Source organism: Musca vetustissima, unplaced genomic scaffold, assembly GCF_032173495.1.
Source record: "Musca vetustissima isolate MV318-11 ecotype Yass unplaced genomic scaffold, APGP_CSIRO_Mvet_v1 utg16953, whole genome shotgun sequence".
Classification (NCBI taxonomy): Eukaryota; Metazoa; Arthropoda; class Insecta; order Diptera; family Muscidae; genus Musca; species Musca vetustissima.
In genome coordinates, this window is record NW_026888897.1 from 56,211 (window position 1) to 72,905 (window position 16,695).

Below are 16,695 nucleotides of genomic sequence, written 5' to 3' on the forward strand. Positions count from 1 at the left end.
CACAACTGCCACGGAACTCCATCTTTCTGTGGACGTTTATTTCGAGCCTGGGCAATATTTCGTGCACTCTTTTGACTGATTAGAGATCAACAGCACCTCTACCTTACACTGACATATTTTCCGAATATTCGCAATATTCACTACAGCCCTGCTAATTACTTATCCAGATTCCCTTCGGACGGGCGGACCAATATTTCGTGGCGTTACAAACTCTTGGGGCTGCACAAAGCTATAATACCCTGTGTAACGCCCAAAAGTCATGATCTTCGTTTTTGGGGTACATTATTATCTTCAATATAATTTTTATTTACTTTTTATATAAAACCAACAAGGAAATATTTTTGTTTGAAGAATTAATTTAAATATTAACGGTTACACCGGTCCCCTAGTGAAGATAGCTATCATTAAAATACCACGTTGGAACCCCTGGTGGCAAATGGCGGAACTACGCAAAACTGTCAGATTGGGATCAGCTGCTGTCATGAGAAAACAACAATAGATGACCAGCCAAAAAGGTATAAAAGGAGATGCATTTCACACAATCGGGATCAGTCTTCTGTTGATGGCTGGTGAGTCAAGTGTGATTGGGAGGAAGAAAAGGCGCGCAACCTTGGTTGAATTGAGTCTTAGTAAGCCAAACAATAAGCCTTGACTATTTGTGGTGACTGGACTGAACGCAGGGTCAAGTGAGGGCTGTAGCAATACTCCCTATTCTTCGGGCTGCGTTGACGACGACTGAACGCAGGGTCAAGTGAGGGTTGTAGCAATACTCCCTATTCTTCGGGCTGCGTTGACGACGACTGAACGCAGGGTCAAGTGAGGGTTGTAGCAATACTCCCTATTCTTCGGGCTGCGTTGACGGCGACTGAACGCAGGGTCAAGTGAGGGTTGTAGCAATACTCCCTATTCTTCGGGCTGCGTTGACGGCGACTGAACGCAGGGTCAAGTGAGGGTTGTAGAAATACTCCCTATTCTTCGGGCTGCGTTAACGGTGACTGACGTACTCATCGGGCTGCCGCTGTGCCAAAGCTGCCGCCACCCTACTCGCCGCCGACGTATTCATCGGGCTGCCGCTGTGCCAAAGCTGCCGCCACCCTATTCATCGGGCCGCCGCTGTGCCAAGCTGCCGCCACTACTACTCGCCGCTGACGTATTCATCGGGCCGCCGCTGTGCCAAAGCTGCCGCCACTACTACTCGCCGCTGACGTATTCATCGGGCCGCCGCTGTGCCAAAGCTGCCGCCACCCTATTCGTCGTTCGCGTATTCATCGGGCCGCCACTGTCCAAAGCTGCCGCCACTACTCGCCGCTGACGTATTCATCGGGCCGCCGCCGTGCCAAAGCTGCCGCCACTACTATTCGTCACCGGCATATTCATCGGGCCGCCACTGTGCAAAGCTGCCGCCACTACTGTTCGTCGCCTGCGTATTCATAGGGCTGCCGCTGTGCCAAAGCTGCCGCCACACTATTCGTCACCTGCGCATTCATCGGGCCGCCGCTGTGCCAAAGCTGCCGCCACTACTCGCCGCTGACGTATTCATCGGGCTGCCGCTGTGCCAAAGCTGTCGCCACTACTATTCATCACCTGCGTATTCATCGGGCTGCCGCTGTGCCAAAGCTGCCGCCACCCTATTCGTCGTTCGCGTATTTATCGGGCCGCCACTGTCCAAAGCTGCCGCCACTACTCGCCGCTGACGTATTCATCGGGCCGCCGCTGTGCCAAAGCTGCCGCCACTACTATTAGTCACCTGCGTACTCATCGGGCTGCCGCTGTGCCAATGCTGCCACCACTGCTACCCGCTTACTCACATTTCGACTGAACTCTGTGATTTAGTGTTCTTCGTGTTTCTGAACGTGATATTATTGTGTTTAGTGTAGTGTTTAGTGTTATTTAAGGAAATAAATTTATAACGTTTTAATAAAACATTTTGCTTCGCTCTCTCTCTCTTTATGTCCTAACAAATAAATTCTTGTGACGACTCTGGCCCCCGCTGAACCTACCCTAGCTTCAAAGTGAAAACACGTCGTCACACCTGACAACATAGACAACATAAATATGGATTAAAAAATATAAGGGTCATCAAAAGGAGAACTACAAGGACTACTATGAGCTGTAGATTTTTAAAAATAGTTCCCAAGAAATTTAGCAAATTTTTTTTTTTTAAAGTCATCAAATAGCTTGGATTTTTTTTTAAAATATGTTTCCTATTTAAAAAAGTTTGCACTTTTTTAAATATTTGTTCATACAATTACCGATTTTTTTATCTTCTGTTGTACCTCTTTTTTAATTATTTTTCTTAAATTTAATATTCAGCACTTACCCAAATAAATCCGCCTCGCTGCCGGGAAAACTTATCCTTGGCGACAATGGTGAGCGTCCAGCTCTTTTCAGCATATCATGGAGACCAGGTGGAGCGTGGATGGGACTAAGAATGGTGATCTTACGATTTGGTGGTGCCAACAACCCACCCGACAATGTCAGCTGGGTACGCATACCAGCCGATGAAGCAGCCGATTTCATTTCAATTGTTTCGGCGGATTTCGATATTAAAATCGACGATGATTGATGGAGACCCATTTTACTTGTATTCACGGAGAGATGTTCAACATTACCACCCGCTGACGATTCGGAGATCACCGAACTGGGCTCATCAATTTGTGTTGATGCACTGCGTATACATTTGTCGGGTCGCGTACCCATCGAGACACCCACAGCCGCTTCCGAATGAGCCGAAGTGGAACGTACAAATTGTCGTACATGTTTTTGATGGGCCGTCAGGAATGCACCCGATGATGAGCTGGCCGGATGATCGGAGACATCTGGTTGCTGGAGAAAACTTTGAAATTTCGATTTGGTCGAAGTGGTCGATGAAGTTGAGGAGGTTTTTTGCATAAAACTTGAACGCTGTTCACTGGACATAATGGAGGTGCTTGATTGGGCCTTCAGCTGTTGACCCAATTGTATGGTGGCCAAGGTGTTGCCACAACCGCCACCACTAATTTGTATGGCCATTTCACCGGGTGCACCCGTCACCGATGACGATTGCAGACTTTGGCTACGGGCACTGGTCGTTATGGATTTTTGTGATGTAAAGACTTGTTGTTGTGTTTGTTGCGTTTTCTGCTGTAGCTGTTGGAGGGCACCACCTTGAGTCAGGATACTACCACCAATACCAATGCCACCACCCTCTTCCAATATGGAATTTGAAGCGGACGCTATGGAAAACGAACGACTGGCAATTTGACGAGACATTTGACTGACGACACGTCTCTGTTGCTGATGTTGTTGATGTTCGACCACAACTGTGGTTGTGGCTGTGGTCGGAACAACAACAACCGTGCCAGCATCGGATCCCAGTTCGGAACGTTCCTCATCAGCATCAGCTTCACTTGGCGTTGTAACGATATATTGTGGCGGTGAGGTATTCTGTTCGTTGGACGACATGTTTTGTTGTTGTTGTTTTTTTATTTCAAGACGTTATTGTTGTTGAGTTAGAGCTATTGATGTGTGTTTAATGATGTAGGTCGCGTATTTTGTAGGCTTTTTTTGTAATTTTTTGGTGATTTGCTTCTTTTATATAAAGTTTATAACAGTTAATATAACAGTATTTTTTTGCTTTTAGAGCAGCTTAGTTTTTGTTTGATGTTGAATTTGTAGTTGTTGTTGTTTTGTTATTTATAAAGTAACTTTCGTTGGTGATTTATAGGTAACTTTAGTTGTCTTTGTTTTATGGTCTTTTCTTTTTCGGTTTTTTTTTTGTTTTTTGTACACGGAACCAAGGTACCAAATATTTTTTTGAGGATTTCTTGTTGCTGTAACTTGTTTACGAACTTAATAGGTTGTAAATTATTGTTGCTTCAGAAACTAAAATTACAAAAACATATCTGCAAAAAAAAAAATAGTGGTTGGGGTCGGATTTATTTTTAATTGGAAAATTGTCTCTTTTATTTCCATTACCCAAACTGTGCATGCATCGATGTTGGCTATTTTCCACGTTATAATATATAATTTTGTTTTGAAACATTTTTCAACAACTATGTTTTTTTTTGAAAAAGTTTTTCACCGACTACCAATCGGCGTAAATTTTTTTACAACATATTTTTTTAAGGACTATCGAGAGGCGTAAATTTCTTATTTCTTAAAAATATTTTTCAGAACTATCAAAAGGCGTAGATTTTTTAATTTTTTTAAGGACTACCAATAGACGAAGATTTTTTTAAAATATAATACCAAGAAAATATTTTGTAAAAATAATTTGTAATGACTACAGAGAGGCGTGGGTTTTTAAAACATATTTTTTCAAGGACTATCGAGAGGCGCGGATTTTTTATAAGGATTTTTCAAGGATTATCGAAAGACGTATATTTATACCCTTCACCACACTGTGGTACAGGGTTTATGTCATTGTGCATATGTTTGTAAGAGGCAAAAGGAAACGAGATAGACGCATGGTTCCTTTACAGAATATGCATCGAATCACTTTCTAAGTCGATTTAAGCATGTCCGTCTGTCCATGTTAAACAGTAAACAAAGTACAGGTCACATTTATGATCGGAATTGGATGAAATGTGATACAGCTCATTTATTTGGCCAAAGGACAACCCCTATTTAAATTGGAAAAAAATCGGTTCAGATTTAGATATAGCTCCCATATATACTTTTGTCCGATTTAAGGTAAATGGTGCACCAAAGTACCTATATATCCTTCGAAATTTGGCGTAGAGTTTTGATTTACGTCTAGAACGATGTGTGTTAAGTTTCGTGAAAATCATTTCAGATTTAGCTATAGCTCTCATATATATTTTCGTCCGATTTTAGGTAAATAGAGCACCAAAGTCCCTATATATCTTTCGATTTGCACGAAGTTTGGCACAGCGTACTGAATTGAGCCTAGATTGACTTCTGCCAAGTTTCGTGAAAATCGGTCCAGATGTAGATATAGCTCCCATATATAAATTCTTCCGATTTAATGGAAATGGTGCACCAAAGTCCTTATATATCTTTCGATTTGCACGAAATTTGACACGACGTACTGTATTGAGCCTAGAGTGATGTCTGTTAAGTTTTGTGAAAATCGGTCCAGATTGAGATATAGCTCCCATATATATTTTCGTCCGTTTTATTATAAATGGTGCACCAAAGTCCCTATGTAACTTTCGATTTGCACGAAATTTGGCATAGAGTTTTGAATTAGGTCTAGAACGATGTGTGTTAAGTTTCGTGAAAATCGTTTCAAATTTAGATATAGCTCTCATATATATTTTCGTCCGATTTTAGGTAAATAGAGCACCAAAGTCCCTATATATCTTTCGATTTGCACGAAGTTTGGCACAGCGTACTGAATTGAGCCTAGATTGACTTCTGCCAAGTTTCGTGAAAATCGGTCCAGATGTAGATATAGCTCCCATATATAGATTCTTCCGATTTAATGGAAATGTTGCACCAAAGTCCCTATATATCTTTCGATTTGCACGAAATTTGGCACAGCGTACTGAATTGAGGCTAGAGTGACGTCTGCCAAGTTTCGAGAAAATGGGTCCAGATTTAGATATAGCTTCCATATATATTTTCGCCCGATTTTAGGTAAATAGAGTACCAAAGTCCCTATATATCCTTCGATTTGCACTAAATTTGGCATAGAGTACTGGATTAAGTCTAGAACGATGTGTGTTAAATTTCGTGAAAATCGGTTCAGATTTAGATATAGCTTCCATATATATTTTCGCCCGATTTAAAGTAAATAGAGCACCAAAGTCCCTATATATCCTTCGATTTGCACGAAATTTGGCATAGCGTACTGGATTTAGTCTGGAACCATGTGTATTAAATTTCGTGAAAATCGGTTCAGATTTAGATATAGCTTCCATATATATTTTCGCCCGATTTAAGGTAAATGGTGCACCAATGTACCTGTTTATCTTCCGATTTGGATGAAATTTGGCACAGCGCACCAAATTGAGTATGAAATGATGTGTGTTAAGTTTCGTGAAAATCGGTTCAGATTTGGATATATGTAAGTGATGTCCCAAGGACCCATTGCAATCAGCTCCTATATGTTTTTTCCTCCAATTTTAAGTAAATGATGCACCAAGTACCTAAAATATTGCCTTTATGGACAAAACGTGCTGAAATTAGTACAAACTAACCTGTGACAAGTTTCGTTGAAATCGGGTTAGATATAGCTTCTATTAACATGTTCGTCCGATGTTGAGTAAATGGTGCCCCAAATTCCTCAGATTTGTCAGAGTGACGCGAAATTTTGCAAAAATGCAGCCTTAGCCCATATATTCGACCGATTTTATGATCAAATAATCAAGTACTGTCCGATTGAGATTTGCTTTAAATCGATTTACATAATTTTGTCTCATTCCCTATCTATCCAAATGAAGAGTTTAATATAGTTTACCGAATGACATGTTTATGGATTGATCTATGTCGGTTCACATTTAGATATAGATAGATCAAATGTTTTTCATCTGATTTTATGGTATTTCGTAAATGCGACGTCTGTTAGAATGCATCTGTCGAATATACCCAAGTGGTGAAGGGTATCATATAGTCGGCCCCGTCCAAATTTATTACTTTCCTTACTGGTTTTTTAAATATATATTTTTCAAGGACTATCGAAAGGCGTGGAATTTAAAAAAAAAATATTTTTTCAAAGGGTCAGCAAAAGGCGTGGATTTGTTATTAAATCGGGAGGCGTAGATTCTTCAATTCCATTTGTAGAGTTTTCAAAACAAATATGTTTTTGTTGATATATATTTTCAATAATTTCCCCCTTGCCCTCTAGGCTATGCTAAAATTTTCCCTAACAATTAAAATATGCCGCACAGTAGGCATCAAATTTTCGTCAGCAGATTACATTGCAAATACTTTGCCAACTAATTAAGCATAGGCAATAATCATCATTATTATTGTTGTTGTTGCTATATTAACTTGTTAATGGCGAACATTTTCAAATTAACATTCTTTCTACTTCTGCTGCTGATTCTTCTTCTTCGAAAAAAAAAACTTTTACTGAACAACAACTTAACACAACTCAACAACTTATTAGAATATCTTACATTATTTTCTCTAACAACTTTTTTTTTGCCACAAGCTGGCATTTTTTTCTCTCGACCGACTTTTTGGCAAAGTTTTTTTCTTTTCCTCCTTTTTCTTTGCATACTTCATCTTCTATGGCAACAAATATTAACATCTGAAATGTAAAAAAATGTGTGCAACAAATGCTCGTTTTTATGGTTGGTAAAATAAGCAAGAGGAGGATACTTAAGAGTTGTATTTTTTTTCCTAAATTTCAATTCATTTGGGAAATTGAGAAAATCTAGTTTTATTTTTTTTTTTTCAATTTTCTATTAATGGTAAAATTGTTATTATTGCCGATAGAAAATACAATGCAATATGCTACGCATAGTACCATGGGGGGAAAAATGTGAGCATTGCATTATTGTTATGAATGGGAAATGCCAGAGGAAATGTATATATATATATATACATATATATGTACATAATATTGAATTTATTTATAATGTGCCACATGACAGGTTTTGTAGAATTTAATTATAAAACGGAAAGGAATTCAAATAGAGTATTTAAAATGAAGAAACTACTTCAAATATCCAGTTTAAAAGTCCTGGGTCTGCAGGTCCAGAAGTACTTTAGTAATAAATTAAAAAATCTGCAATTTGTAGATTCATAATCTCTTACTCACTTTTTACTAGCCTATGTCCGCTACTTCGTTAGCTGATCTGAGAATTATTTAAACATATCTAAATTTTTTATTTTGTTTTCAAAGAGAATTGAATATGTTAGAAGAGCTAATCAACATACACACCAACATTGACCATAATTACAATTTTAATACCATTTAGTTCCTTTGTTATCTTATAATACGTATTTCTAAAACCACCTCCATATCGTAGCACTTCTCACCAATTCTCTCCTGCGTCTTCTGCGTACCATGAGACAAATTTATGGAAAACGATTTATAGCGAAATTGATACACACTATTCGGTACTCCGCACTGTTAAAAATGTAATCTCAATTAGACACCCGTTCGAAATACATATGGAAGTTATGGCTGCATCTGCACCAATTTCAACAAAGCCCAATAACGTCATGCAAATCTCAATTTGATACATTGTGCAAAATTTCGTGTTAATCGGACAAACATTAAGATTTTGGTGGGAGATGTAAAATAGGACGAAAATATTTATAGGGCTATATCTAAATCTGTACCGATTTTCATGAAACATAGCACACATAATTCTAGACTGACTTCAGTACGCTATGCCAAATTTCGTGCAAATCGAAGAATATATTGGGTTTTTAGTTCACCATTTACCTTAAATCGGACGAAAATATATATGGGAGCAATATTTAAATCTGAACCGATTTTCACTAAACTTACTACTCATCATTCTAGACTCAATTCAGCACGCTATGCCAAATTTCGTGCAAATCGAAGGATATAAAGGGACTTTGGAGCACTATTTACCTAAAATCGGGCGAAACTGTATATGATAGCTATATCTAAATCTTAACCGATTTTCACGAAACTTAGCACACGTCATTCTAGACTTAAGTCAGTACACTATGCCAAAATTCGTACTAATCGAATGATTTTCAGGGATTTTGTTGCACCATTTACGCAAAATCGGACTAAAATATATATGGGAGCTATATCTAAATCTGAACCGATTTTTTCAATTTCAATAGTGTTCGTCCTTGTGCCAAATTAATAAGATGTGCCAAATTTCATCCAATTCGAATAATAAATGCGACCTGTACTTTGTTTACAATTTAACATGGACAGACGGACGGACATGCATAAATCGACTTAAAAAGTGATTCTATGCATTTTCTCCAAGAGTACCATTTGTCTATCTCGTTTCCTGGACATGATCGAATCAAAAATATGAACTACCCCGAAATTAATTAGTTCACCTTATCAAGTGTTCACTGTTTTGGATGTTCACATTATCGGATATTTGGAAATATTTGTACCATTTAGTAAACATTAATATAAATCCAATAGAATATAATTGTACCAAATTTAGTACCATTTAGAACACATTAGTATTAATTTCGTTCAAAGTTCACCCAAAAAAATTTAAATTGTACTAAATTTAGTACGAATTTCCAAAATTACCTACATAGTCCTATTCTACACACCAACAGTGATCCCAAATCCAAATGTCAAGTTTCCAGCTCATCGATCACCCAAATCTAAATTGTACCAAATTTTGTACAACAACAATCATCCTAACTCCAAATTTGAGGATCCCAGATTTATCGGTTCACCCAAAATTTAAATTGTACTAAATTTAGTACGAATTTCCGAAATTTCCTATGTATCCCTATTCTACACACCAACAGTGATCTTAACTCCAAATGTCAAGATTCCAGCCCTATTGGTTCACTCAAAATTTAAATTGTACTAAATTTAGTACACATTAGTACGAATTTCCGAAATTTCCTACATATCCCTATTCTACACACCAACAGTTATCCTAACTCCAAATGTCAAGATTCCAGCTCTATCGGTTCACCCAAATCCAAATTGTACAAAATTTAGTACACATTAGTACAATTTTCCAAAACTTCCTACATATCCCAATCCTATACCTCAACAATCATCCTAACTCCAATTTTGAGGATTCCAGCTCAATCGGTACACCGAAATCCAAATTTGGTACCATTTAGTACACATTTCAAAAAATTCTTACATATTTCAATCATGCACCCCAATTATCATCTCAACTCCAAATTTGAAGATACAAGATCTATCGGTTCACACAAAATTTAAATTGTACTAAATTTAGTACGAATTTCCAAAATTTCCCACATAGCCCAATTCTACACACCAACAGTGATCCCAACTTCAAATGTCAAGATTTAAGTTCTATCGGTACTCTTCAAATTCAAATTGTACCAAATTTAGTACACATTAGTACAATTTTTCAAATCCTACATATCAATCCTACACCCCAACAATCATCCCAACTCCAAATTTGGGGATCCCAGATCTATCGGTTCATCCAACATTTAAATTATACAAAATTTAGTACCCATAAGCATAAATTTATTAAACTGAATCCTTAATCCCAATTCTATACTCCAACTTCCAATCTTATTTCCAAATTTTAAGTGTTCCATCTCTATCGGTTCACCCAAATTCGAATTGTACCATTTAGTACCGTTCGTACATATAGGTACACATTTCCAAAACTACCTACATATCACTGTAATACATTCCGACGGTAATGTTAATTTCAAATATCACGATTCCAGCTTCATCCGTTTCTTCAAATTCAAATTGTACCAAATTTAGTACAGTTTAGTACTTTTCGTATACAAAACCACCTCCTTATATACCTACTTCTCAACCTTAATTCGTTCACCCAAAATTTAAATTATACAAAATTTAGTACCATTTAGTACCCATAATCATAAATTTATTAAACTGAATCCTTAATCCCAATGCTACACTCCAACAGTAATCTTATTTCCAAATTTCAGTGTTCGAGGTCTATCGTTTCACCTAAATTCAAATTGTACCATTTAGTGCCGTTCGTACACATAGGTACAAATTTCCAAAACTATCTATACACCTCTATAATACATTCCGACGGTAATGTTAATTTCAAATTTCATGATTCCAGCTTCATTCGTGTCTTCAAATTCAAATGGTACCAAATTTAGTACAATTTAGCACTTTTTGTATACATGAGTATACGCTTTCAAAACCACCTACTTATATCGACACTACTTCTGAACCTTAATTCAGAAATTTACCAATTCTACATTCCAACAGTAATATTATTTCGAAAATTCAGTGTCCCAGATCTATCGGTTCAATCCAAATTCAAATTGTACCATTTAGTACCGTTCGTACACATAGGTACAAATTTCCAAAACTATCTATATATCACTATAATACATTCCGACGGTAATGTTAATTTCTAATTTCACGATTCCTGCTTCCTCCGGTTCTTCAAATTCAAATGGTACCAAATTTAGTACACTTTAGTACTTTTCGTATACATGAGTACACGTTTTCAAATCCACCTACTTATATCGACATTACTTCCGAACCCTAATTCGCATTCCAAATTTTAAGTTTTTAGCTCCATCTTATCACATGCTACGAAATTGTACCAACTTTAGTACATTTTAGTACTTTTCGGATAATTATAGTTCGAATGTCCAAATGTCCATCAGTGACCCGCATTTTAAATTGAAGAGTTGTGGCACTACCAGTTCGCCAAATACAAATGATACTACATTCAGTACTTTTTAGTACTTTTTGTACCGTTCTAGTACGAACTTCCAAAAATCCAGCCTTATCTGACAGAAAAAATACAACAATTACCCCCAGCTGTTGGCAATAGATTCAATCATATTTTCAACATCTTTTTCAACTTTATCGATTTTTCACCCTATCGAAAAAAAAATTCTCCGAAAAAAATAAAAAAAATGAAACACATTGAACTTGTATGCCAAAGTAGAAGACAAACACTCCACCCCCCCTAAACTAATATTGCCATCAATATTTTGTGCCAAAATTTTTGTCACAGTTTTTTGTTTTTTTTTTGCTGTTAAGTCGCTTTGGCATATTTATGTTTGGTTGGCCTTGAGGCCATTGGTGTTGTGCCGACTCAGCCTCCATATAGGCCAGGCCTCCATATAGAACAGGAAGGAAATAAATTGCCAACATCGACGAACATTGTATCCGTTTGCTGTTGCTTCTTTGGTTGAAGGCTAATCGAATGGTTAATGACTGCTGGGAGTTTTGGATTTGATGCTCTCTTTTTTTTGGATAGGGGAATTATCTCCCCCTCCTCCCCAGTTTTCCAATTTGCATTGGTAAACAATGAAGTTCCATGTTCCATGGAAACATGACATAGTATTTTTAGTTCATTATCCGTTCGATGTGTGTGTGTGTGTAGAAAGAAATTTGTAGATAGTTTACGTTGAAAATAATTAGTTTCGTCTATCTATCTGCAAGGCAAACATGTAAAGCATACTTTTGAGGGTTGTAGTTTGTGTGTAACTTTGAAGGCTTCCCCTAAAGAACTAAAATCGCATCCTCAGATCACATCTTTGTATTTAAAGAACAACAACAAAAAATTGATGAAACAATTTAAAGATTTTTTTCCTACCCTGAAATAGTAAAGCAAAGTAAATATTTTTCCAGGAAATTCTTCAAAGTTTCTCGTTTCGACATTTTCTTACATTTTAATGAAGCGAACATTTCATACTTTAAGGCAACACGAATAAATGTAATGCATACTTTAAGGCATTCGTTGTCGGAACATAAACAATAGGCATACTTTATGGCATTCCTTTTATTTGGAGGGAGAACATTATAAAATCAATGGAATGGAAAATTGCTCTGGGGTCAATTAGGTTACAAAATCATTTACATTTATTTGAACAGAGATTCTGCAATTTTTTTCTTGGCAACTTTTGTTTACCAGGTTATGGTGGATTGTGGAGATTTTTTGGACTGTCTTCAAGAGAAAGTTAGTTGAACAAGAAGAATTAGGTTGAAGACTTTCTTAAAGAATTTTTCTAAGGGTCTACCATAAGCGTAGATTTCTTAAAGAATCTTTCTAAGGGTCTACCATAAGCGTAGACTTCTTAAAGAATTTTTCTAAGGGTCTACCATAAGCGTAGACTTCTTAAAGAATTTTTCTAAGGGTCTACCATAAGCGTAGACTTCTTAAAGAATTTTTCTAAGGGTCTACCATAAGCGTAGACTTCTTAAAGAATTTTTCTAAGGGTCTAACATAAGCGTAGACTTCTTAAAAAAATTTTCCAAGGGTCTACCATAAGCGTAGTAGATTTCTTAAACGTAGACTTCTTAAAGAATTTTTCTAAGGGTCTACCATAAGCGTAGATTTCTTAAAGAATTTTTCTAAGGGTCTACCATAAGCGTAGATTTCTTAAAGAATCTTTCTAAGGGTCTACCATAAGCGTAGACTTCTTAAAGAATTTTTCTAAGGGTCTACCATAAGCGTAGATTTCTTAAAGAATCTTTCTAAGGGTCTACCATATAGCGTAGATTTTTAAGAATTTTTCTGAAGGGTCTACCATAATAAAAATCATTAGAAAAGAATTTTGGGGGCCCTATTAAATTTTTTTTAATTCATGCCTTATGTCTTATATCTCCCTGAAAATATTCTTAAAAATTTCCCCTTCCCCCCTTTATACAAGGCGTGGATTTTGAAACGAATATTTTTTCAGCCTTTATACAAGGCGCATGGCGTAGGGGATGATAGATACCAAGCAACGGCTAATTGGCTTATCCTGGTCCCTCTTTTATCTCAACTGCGGACACCGACCTCCCCGTGGTGCCACCTGGGGTAGCTATTTTCATCAACCGATGAAATAGTGAGCTTATATGTGCAGCGTGTTCACCCTTAAGAACTATAAAAAAATGGGTTGAGGCCCACTCTCGGAAAACCCAACCTACTATGAAAAATCTAACAGCCTGTTTTTGTAAAATTCCAAACGAACGAATTCGAGTGACTTACGACCAAACTCCTTGGTTTTGAAAAATATGTCATTTATTTTTGTTTTGAATCAGAAAACATTTATAAACATAAACAAACGTTTGGTCGTAAGTCACTCGAATTCATTCGTTTGGAATTTTACAAAAACAGGCTGTAAGAAAAAGAAAACCAAACCCACCTAATGTTGACAACCCCCTCAAACGTATAAAGGACCACGATCTGCGAATCTGCACTTGGAATGTGCGCACGTTGTACAGACCAGACGCAGTGTTCGCTTTGGCGGATGTACTCAAAAAGTACAAAGCCGATATTATTGCCTTACAGGAAATACGATGGAAAGGGACTGGCGTAAGTAAATCAGATGATTACGCCCTGTATTGTAGCTGCCATGAAACGAGACATGAATTTGGCTGTGGATTTATGGTTAACAGGAGAATAAAAGACCTCGTCTCCAGATTCACTCCAGTAGATGAGGGAATTGCTATAATCCGAATAAAAGCGAAGTTCTTCTACATCAGTCTTATCTGCGCCCATGCTCCGACCGAAGATAAAATATTATTGGCCCTACCGGCGGAAAATTCAGCCTCCATGAAGAAACATCAGACAATGGCATGAGGTTGATTGACTTCGCGGCAGCAAAAAAACATGGTAGTTGGCTGCACCAGATTCAAGCATCTCAGTATACACAAGGCCATTTCGATTTCTCCCGATCGAACAACGAGAAATCAAATCGATCATGTTGTGATAGACGGAATACATTCATCCAGTGTTCTAGACGTCCGATCGATCCACGGAGCGAATATCGATTCGGACCATTACCTTGTAGCAGCCAATGTACACACCCCTCTTAATGTGGGATCTAACACAACGCGGAAACTCGATGTCGAGAAGCTGCAAACACTACAGGTAGGGATGCCTACTCCGCTCAACTTACTTAACTGCTTGCTTAAAGCACCCCTTGTCCCGATAATAACATAGAGGCACTATGGCAGAGAATTGCCCACTGCCTACAAACTGCAACAAAAGCAACACTTGGGTACCAAAGACCACCATCAAGAAATCCGTGGTACGGTCAGGAGTGTCGTAATGCTACTGATATGAGGAACGCAGTGTATAGGGCAACCCTGCGGACAGTAGCAACACGTAATACAATAGAGAACAATCGGGAGAAAAGGAAAGAGGAGAAGAGTATTTTCTGAAAAAAGAAGAAAGAACAAGAAAAACGTGAGCGTGAGCAAATCTAGATGTACAGGAGTCAGAATGTAGTCCAAAAATTCTATCAACGGGTAAAATACCAAACCGAATGCTTTGGTGCAGGCACATCTTCCTGTAGAGATGAAGAAGGAAACCTGGCGACAGATACAGACAGCGTGCTGAGGATTTGGAAGGAGCATTTTGAAGAACTTCTGGTATCATATAGTAACGGTGAAGAGGATACCCCAGAACCAATTAGAGAGTATATACCAACTAGCCAAGATGAGGTCAGAATAGCAATTAATCGGCTCAAGAACAATAAAGCAGCAGGTGCCGATGGGTTACCAGCCAAACTATTCAAGACTGGTGGTCAGATGCTGGTCAGGAACATGCACCAGCTGATTAGTACAATTTGGCTAGATGAATGCATGCTCAATGATTGGAGCCTCAGCATACTGTTTCCCGTGAACAAAAAAGGAGACAAGACGATATGTGCCAACATCGACACATTCCACCTATTCGTCGACTATAAAGCCGCATTCGACAGTCCTATCCATTCAGAGGTGCATAAAGCCATGTCTGCGTTTGACATTCCTGCAAAATTAGTTCGGCTATGTAGGACAACTTGAACATGGACAAGATCAGCAGTTAAAGTCGGAAAGGACCTCTCGGAGCCCTTTAATACCGAACGAGGATTCAGACAAGGTGATAGTTTGTCGTGTGACCTGTATAACATTCTGCTGGAAAAGGTCATACGAGAGGCAAAGGTGAACAGAAATTGCACTCTTTACACCAAACAACACATGTTACTCAACTACGCCGATGACAAATTGAGAAGGAGTCTGCAAAGGTGGGTCTGACAGTAAACGGCGAGAAGACCAAGCTGATGGTATCAACGCGCAAGACGTCCAGTAGACTCGGACCAACAGTAGAACTTGAGAACTACAGCTTCGAGGTAGTCGAAGATTTTATATACCTTGGTACCGGCATAAACAAAACGTATGACATCAGTTTTGAAATTCGGAGAAGGATAGTGATGGCCAACCGATGCTACTATGGTCTGAGCCAACAACTCAAAAGCAAGGCCACCTCCAGCCAGACCAAACTCACACTCTACAAGACGCTGTTATATGGATCTGAAGCATGGGTACTTGCGCAAGCAGATGAGGCAGCTCTTGGTGTGTTTGAGAGGAAAATTCTGCGAAAGATCTATGGGCCGATCTACGTTGATAGTGAATATCGCCGTCGAATGAACCATGAGTTGTAGCAGCTATTCTCGGACATCGACATTGTTAGACGTATTGTTGAGCTGCAGCGACTACGTTGGCTAGGTCATGTTGTGAGAATGTATGAAGATGCCACAGCCCAAAAGGTATATAAAAGCGAACCAGCGGATGGTTCACGCAGAAGGGGAAGGCCACGAATTCAATGGAAAGATCAATTCGAAGACAACATTGCCGAAAATGGTCATTCAAATTGTATGAGATGCCCACAAGACCGACGTGCATAGAAATCTTTCTTAAGATCGGCTTATGGAACGAAAGTTCTGTCACAAGCCAGTTAAATAAGTAAGTATACAGGGTGCGGACTTTTTGAAGAATATTTTTTGTTCAGCCTTTATACAGGACGTGGATTTTCTAAAGAATATTTCTTGAGCCCTTCCTACAAGGCGTGGATTTTTTAAAGAATATTTTTTCAACTTTCACACAAGGAGAGATTTTTTAAATAATATTTTTGTTCAGCCTTCCAAGGCGTGGATTTTTTAAAGAATATTTTTTCAACTTTCACACAAGGAGAGATTTTTTAAATAATATTTTTGTTCAGCCTTCCAAGGCGTGGATTTTTTAAAGAATATTTTTTGAGCCCTTCCTACAAGGCGTGGATTTTTTAAAGAATATTTTTTGAGCCCTTCCTACAATGCGTGGATTTTTTAAAGAATATTTTTTGAGCCCTTCCTACAAGGCGTGGATTTTTTAAA

General features: G+C 38.1%; 1 long non-coding RNA gene across 4 annotated transcripts; it reads right to left on the minus strand.

The window, feature by feature from the left end:
• Window positions 1-1,086: 1,086 nt before the first annotated feature.
• Window positions 1,087-1,739, minus strand: LOC133336679 (uncharacterized). Of its 4 annotated transcripts, none has more exons than XR_009754551.1 (3): window positions 1,682-1,739; window positions 1,411-1,520; window positions 1,087-1,135 (listed from the first exon to the last, which is right to left on the minus strand). It is a non-coding gene; the product is annotated as an uncharacterized LOC133336679 (long non-coding RNA). The 4 variants fall into 4 exon arrangements; XR_009754552.1 differs by having other exon boundaries at window positions 1,411-1,517; window positions 1,572-1,682; XR_009754553.1 differs by having other exon boundaries at window positions 1,087-1,132; window positions 1,408-1,517; window positions 1,572-1,682.
• Window positions 1,740-16,695: the final 14,956 nt, after the last annotated feature.